Consider the following 7,297-nt stretch of genomic DNA (forward strand, 5'->3'; position numbering starts at 1 on the left):
CTAATTAAACAGAAAGCCTCTCGATGGCACAGCAACATACCTGCTGAACTTACAACGCTAGAAACCGGGTTTCGATACCCGTGGTGGGCAGAACACAGATAGCCCATTATGTAGCTTTGCGCTTAATTACAAACAAACAAACAATTAAACAGAAGTTCATAAGATTGTAGATGCAATAGTAAGTACCTAAAATTCCAGCTACACTTATAGTTGATACAGTAACTATATCTAACCTCAGATACACGTATAACAACATGTAATCTTGGCTACAAATATAGCTGTTACAATAACAGCATGTTATCTCAGCTAAATGTGCAGCTTCTATAGCAACAACATGTAATCTCAGCTAAATGTATAGCTGCTATAGTAACAGCATATAATCTCTTCTAGACATAGCTTTTACAATAATAACATGTAACATCAGCTACACTTATAGCTGCTACAGTTGCTATTGCAATCTCAGCTACACTTACAGCCGCTACAGTGACCTCATAAAATTACTTTTATGAAAGAAGTCTTTAACACTAAAAATGATTAAATTTTTACGTAGTAACTATTTATTAAGAAAAGATACACAAGTAATTAAGGTGAAAATGTATAGTTTTTCTAAGTCACGCTGTAAATGTACTTTCATAGTTTTTATACATATTTTGTTAAGTTTCGTAGCTTCTTAAGTAATCATTTGTTTCATTCGCTTATTGTATGAAATGGTTAGCAAACAACGTCTCCGGTTTCCAATTATCTCGAGCACCTACTTATGCTTATTCGACTGATGGTTTCGATTTTATCTACAGATTATGAGTGTGGAAAACCCGTTGGTGATAATTCTACAGTTTTTAAATGGATTTAATTTACGATTTATTGCGTATTAACGGCTGGTTTACTTTACATTGTTAGGTTTTTAAAAACATATTTTTAAATGGGTAATGTTTAAAGTTTGAAACATATTCATAAAATGAATATAACCATTCATTCCCAAGGGCTGTCTGCGCATATCCTTTCGTAATTCTGAACTGATAGCCCAGATTTTGGGCTACCCAAATGGTGGTATTAGACCGTTATTTTTGTAATGCACTTACTGACAAAAAGTATAAATGGTTTTGTTTTCAGCGTCGGCTCGCGAACCATGAACCACCAAAAGACCACGCCTGATTCAAATAAAATTGTACTAAAGATAATCTGAAAGAAATTATAAGTTTTTTTTTTTAACAGATGTGTTCAGATAAAGGCAAATAAAGTTAATTTGATAAAAATCAACTTAAAGACGTAATATTTAATGAAGATAGCTTTCATATGCGGAAACATCTGTTAGTTGAGTTCTTGCACAGATCTTAAAATATAGCGTTGATAAACGCATCGGCAGATGTAGATATGTAGATCTTGAAAGTCGAGTTGTTCAAAACTTGAAAATAGCGTTGATCTCGCTCGGGATCTTGCAGTGCGATTACTAATAAATTTTGGTACCGCTCGTTTTATTTTTTATATTTTAAGATCAGTGCAAGAAATCTTCTAATATTTAATGATTATACCCCCCTTTCCTTTCTTTCTCTTGTCTCGTTGGGAGAATGTAAATTTAAATTACCGAATTACTTGAATTTTTAATATTTTTCTCATCCCTTAGATATCTGTTTGATTTTTATTTTGAACCAATATTTTTATATCTTTCACCTAAATAATCAAGAATAAGGTGGATTTAACTAGTCCTGGCTCCAGCTTTTCTTAACTTTGTGTGTGTGTGGTGGTTGGTGAGGGAGGAGTGATACATATAATGGGGATAAATCTAAAATAGGTATACATTTGTTGCACAGCATTAGCTTGGGGGCCTGTCCCACCCTAACGCCGACACTGGGTTTAATCTCACTAGTAACGCAACTGAACAGTGGAAGCGGTTTAGAGACTCTGAAATAAGTGAACGAACCAGGGCTGATTACGTTTTTTTTTCTTGTTTTATTTATCGTCATTCAAACTTTGCTTCTTTTTTTCCCTAACCTCTTTGTAGGACGAAGTAACAGAAATTATTGGTTATATTTATGGGAAATGTGTATCAAGCACCTGAAAATATTTCCACATGTAGGTTTTTATATCATCTAGATCTTTTCTCTAACATTTTCGAACTTTTTGTCTATCAAGATGTGACCTAGAGTATAAACCATTGGGCAGAATATGTCTGTATTTGCTAAGGAAATGGTTATTAGGATAGGTGCTTGTCTACTGCTTGTATGTATGTGAACTGGTTGATAAAAAGGATGCGTTTCCTTCTTGCCGCCAAATGTTGTTCCAAATAATACTCTTGTTCTTTGTTTGTCTGTTCCGATAATTTAAAAAAATCATAATTTTTTGAATTAACAAGTATCCCAACTAGTTAAGAATTACGAACTTCCATTGCGATTGGTAACATTAAGACGAGAGGCGGAGCTCTACCAGGTAACCAATGAATATTAAGAATTTTCTATATCACGTGACGAAAATGTATGCAGTATATACACCTTCCCTGGCGTAGTTTGCGACACCTTGGTATAATTAGATTGTATATTAACGCTTTCCCCCACTGTTACCTTGTTTCAGCATTTTGATTCTAAAGATATAAAATAGGATTTCAATCTGTAGATCACGGATTTGTAAAAGGTAAGCGAATAAGCTCTTCAATAAGCAAAAAAAAAAAAAAGTTTCGCTAAAAGTTTAAAGGTTCCTTCCACTTTTATTTTAGTTAATTACTAGCAATTAATGTACGAATTGTTCAATAATCTTGATTTAACCAGACGTCCATCAGTAAAATTAGCTGCTGTGATTGAGAAGGAGAATATAAATTTTACATAGGTTTTGTTTGAACATGGAGCATACTTCCTATAAGACAGAAATAGAGTGTTGTTCGTGGCAGTTATTTCGATGAAGTTTATTATTTTACAATAATAAATGTGCTAACACAAGGCCTCTTAAACCCTAGAGCTCTGTGTCTTTAACCTTGTTTAGGAAAAGGTGTGGTTGTGCGAAACGTTTCTACGGCCAAATAGGAGGTTACGTAACATGCAGCTTACTAAGAGGACAGAAAATTCAACATCCTACCAAGGAAATATGCATTCCCAAAATAAAAGTGCTTAAGAAATTTGTGTTTTTTATAGAATTATGTCATGCATAAGCTATGTTCGTGAAATTTAATCGTTGGTTTTTCTAATTTCCTCTAATATTTCTATTCAGTATTTAATGCGATGCTATTCGTACAAACTCAATATCTTGAACAAATTTGTCATACTGTGAGCAAATATTGTTCTGAAGAGAATCATTAATTAACATCCCTAACTTCTTTATTGCGTTCACATATATAATCTTAGTAATTACCGTAATGCATCTATGATCATTCTTACGAGTGAGTATTTAATGGTGACCATGCCTGTTTTCTCTTTTTTTTCACATTTTTAATCTTAGTAATTACCAAAATACATCTGTGGTAACTCCTATGAGTGAATTTTCAATGGTAAACATTCACGCGTTCTTCGTAGCGTTCCCATCCGTAATATTAGTAATTAACATAATACAACGCATTTTTCGTAACCGTACCGTAAATATATTTTCTGCCTCGTATATTTAGCTTATTAGCGTTTTGTATTAACTTTATTTAAATTTCCAATGAAACTACAATAGCTAAGGACTTAAATAATTTTACCTATAACCTTAAAGACTCCCCTAACTCTCTTCCATAACTTCATAAATGTTTAGTAGATTCATATGTACCTTTGATAATACTTAAATAACAATATAAACTGTAGTAATGGGGTACAACATTATCTTACAAATCTAGCGCTCGTTCAAGGGAAATAATCCGATAACAAACTACTTTACTACAAACAGAGAGTGGGGTGTCGCAAAATGAGGCATAAAGAAAACCCAAACGTAGAGTAATACAATGTGTTTCTGAAAAATGCTTTATTTATGTCTGTCGGTTTTGTCTTTGAGTAACCTGTAGCAAATATTTTCGAATTTCAGATCTCATCAAATTTTATATTTCTCCGCAAAAATAGATGCATGGGTTTTTAAACCTGTATAGTAGTCTTAAGCTACTCCACAAGCGGTCCGAGTGTGATCCAATGGTTAGCATGCTGGATTTTGGAGTAGGCGTGCCTCCTGTTCACGCGAATATGTATATATATATATATATATAATCACGCGCTGGTGATCAGCTGTATTCCTCTAGTCTATAGCTTTAAAATTATGGGCAAAACGAACGTTATGTGTTATGCATGGTCGTGGTATAAGCAAATTATCTGGAATTATTTTCATTTGTGTTTCTGCTATTACAAAAAAAGAATATATAAATATACATTGTAACGAATTTATTGTTATATATTTTAGTATTGACGTTTGTTTGGGTTAAATTTATATTTAGAAACATACATGGTTTACACTGTTAAATATGTATTGCGAAGCACCCGCCTATTCTCCAAATTCCCTCTAGTCTTACACTGCTAAATTAGGGACGGCTAGCGCAGATAGCCCTCGTGTAGCTTTGCGCGAAATTCATAACAAACAAACATACGCCTAGCAAACATATTTAACAAAATATATTCCTCTATCAAATCATCAATGTTGTCCCTGGTTTGAATTACGCATTGTGAGTTATCAGTTGTAATATCGAACCTTTCTTATCGACCTTCTTCCATATAACATTTTTCGATTGCGCTACAATATTGCTGTAGTTGAAACCTAAACACTACAGCAGAGTTATACTTTTAATAGAAAATGTGTAATTTTAAGAGAAAGATAACAGTACTATAAACACATAGAAATAATACACACACACACAAATATATATTATTTTACTAAATAATATAATGTTTCCAAGTATAGGTACAAACAGGTATTAGCTTAGATTATACAAGTAAAAAAAAAATAAAAACTTGTTGAGCACGAGTTACGGGTTATACGGATCATGGCTGTTATATATCTGACTTTTGCGTCTCACGTTTTGTAGTTAATCGCATGTTTAAACTTTGAATGCGTATTATGACCTTGCAAGCGAGATCACACATCATGGTTCTTGAATGTAATTATCAATCGGAGTCCTTCATCAAACCTACTTGAATATTAAGTATAGTTTATTTCAGTTTTAATGACAAAAACGTAAACGTGACAACTATCTTAAAACGAGTTAGCCGTCATACAACCCTTAGTTTGCAAGTGTTTAAAATGCTTAGTATTGATTGGTTTGTTATCTTTCGGATATTCGTGCAAAGCTTCACAAGGGTTAGCTTTCCTCAATTTTGGCCTGATATAATAAAAGGAAGGCAGCTACTATAACACCCACCGCCAACTATTGGGCTACTCTTATGGAACGACGCGAATCACAAGAACCTCGGATAAACAATCCCGCAGGCTAACAAGTCACACCCGGCCTCTTAGCAATGAACCATGACTATACCCTCTTTTATTTAAATAATAAGAGCTAGAAAGGATCATTATGATAAATATTACAAGTTCAAATGTTAGTATAGCCTATACCTCAAATAATGAGGAAAGGCTTTGATGTGTTATTAATTCAACACTATTAAATGCACCATTCTAAGTGAAATACAAGTGTTTTAACTTTTGTTCCAATTTTGTTTTTATACAGTAGTGTAAGGACATCCATCACACTTTGAAAACATTATCTCGTTCAAATTTGTGTTTAAAACTCAAGGCGTCGTTGCCGGGCTCTGGCCTACAGTGCCCGTACTCCGATGTATTTCACAGTACTCAGAATAAGGTTTAAGATCTTACGTATATTATAATATATTGCATATTTCAATTATGTTTTGATTATTTTGCGTAGTAGCTACTTCTTGGGGTCTAAGCCCCGATTATTTTTGGTAGCTGGCGACGCCCCTGTTTAGAACACCAATGATGACTTAACCAACAACACAGAATAACTACAATAATAATAAAAAATAATAAATATTTGTTTAATAAGAAAGATAAGACGCACAGCAGTTTCTAGAGAATGCATGTAAGACTTATTCAAAAAATAAAGACTGGTTTAATGTTTGTTACTAAGTGCCCAGCTACACAATGGACTGTCTCTGTTGTGCCCAACCTGTACCCAGTATCGAAATCTGACTTTTAGCGTTATAAGCCCCCAGACTTACAGCTGAGCTACCGGGGAGGAGGGTGTTTTGTTGTTGTCTTAGTGCAAATTTACACAATGGACTATCTTTGTTGTGCCCAACCTGTACCCAGTATCGAAATCTGACTTTTAGCGTTATAAGCCCCCAGACTTACAGCTGAGCTACCGGGGGGGGAGGGTGTTTTGTTGTTGTCTTAGTGCAAATTTACACAATGGGCTATCTGCACTAGGTCTATTGCGAGTAATATCGAACACCGGATTTTGACCTTGTAAGTCCGTAAACTTACTGCTGACTCACCAGGGCACGAAAAGAGAAAGAAAGAATTATTGTGAAACATACAGATATCCTAGATATCGGGAATATTAACGTGAAAGCTACCTAGAATACAGGATAAATATACCCTTCTCTGAAAGTCCAAGCTACATATATAGTTAATACACTCCTGTAACTAACGTCAGTGAATAAAATTGTTATATTTCTGTACCTTTATATTAGAAGAAATATGGTATGTGAATTATTATTATTGTTGCCAAGTGCCCCTGGCGGTATAAAATTGTTTATACCTCGCATATAAAAGTAAAATATATAGTCCGTTTTATAGTCCCATTATAAATTTCCTGATTGTTTTTCTTTTCTCATTTTAATTTCTGAATGGGCGCATGAGTCTTGTCAAATAACTCCTTTCCACTAACATAAGATAAATATATTCACTTTTAAATAAGTCCAACTCGAACTTTTACAGTCATAGGCCAATCTTAACTGCCGAGTTGTAGTGTTACAGGAAAACATTGAACAGTAGCTTGTGTCAGAAAAAAAGATAGATCAGAAATGCTATTTTCACGCGCTACTGACTTGGAATCCGTAATGGACTAATTAAAATGAATGTGTTAAAAACTATTTATAGTATCTCGTTATTTCCATCAAATCTACTGGAGCACGGCATGGTCAGGTGGTTAGGGCGCTTGACTCGCAATGTGCTCGCCCTTTGAGCCATGGGGGCGTTATAGTGTGGCAGTCAATCCCACTAGCTGCCTTCCCTCTAGTGTTTCACTACTAAATTAGGGACGGCTAGCGCAGATAGTCCTCGTGTAGCTTTGCGCGAAATTCAAACCAAACCAAACAAACCAGATCTATTGGGCCTAATGAGGTTACTTTTATCTTGAATCCACGTTTAGCATGATCTTTTCTATCTTCAAAGGTAC

At 34.4% G+C, this 7,297-nt stretch overlaps 1 protein-coding gene across 2 annotated transcripts in view; it reads left to right on the forward strand.

The window, feature by feature from the left end:
• The first annotated feature begins 2,491 nt into the window (after positions 1 to 2,491).
• LOC106458075 (peroxidase-like) overlaps positions 2,492 to 7,297 on the forward strand; it is an 82,793-nt gene continuing 77,987 nt past the window's right edge. The window contains exon 1 of one of the 2 annotated variants that reach the window (XM_013917530.2): positions 2,492 to 2,625. The gene's annotated coding sequence lies outside the window, so the exon portion shown is untranslated. The remainder of the gene's footprint in view (positions 2,626 to 7,297) is intronic. The other variant, XM_022384201.1, reaches the window with a different exon arrangement.

This window comes from Limulus polyphemus, unplaced genomic scaffold (assembly GCF_000517525.1).
Source record: "Limulus polyphemus unplaced genomic scaffold, Limulus_polyphemus-2.1.2 Scaffold412, whole genome shotgun sequence".
Taxonomy (NCBI): Eukaryota; Metazoa; Arthropoda; class Merostomata; order Xiphosura; family Limulidae; genus Limulus; species Limulus polyphemus.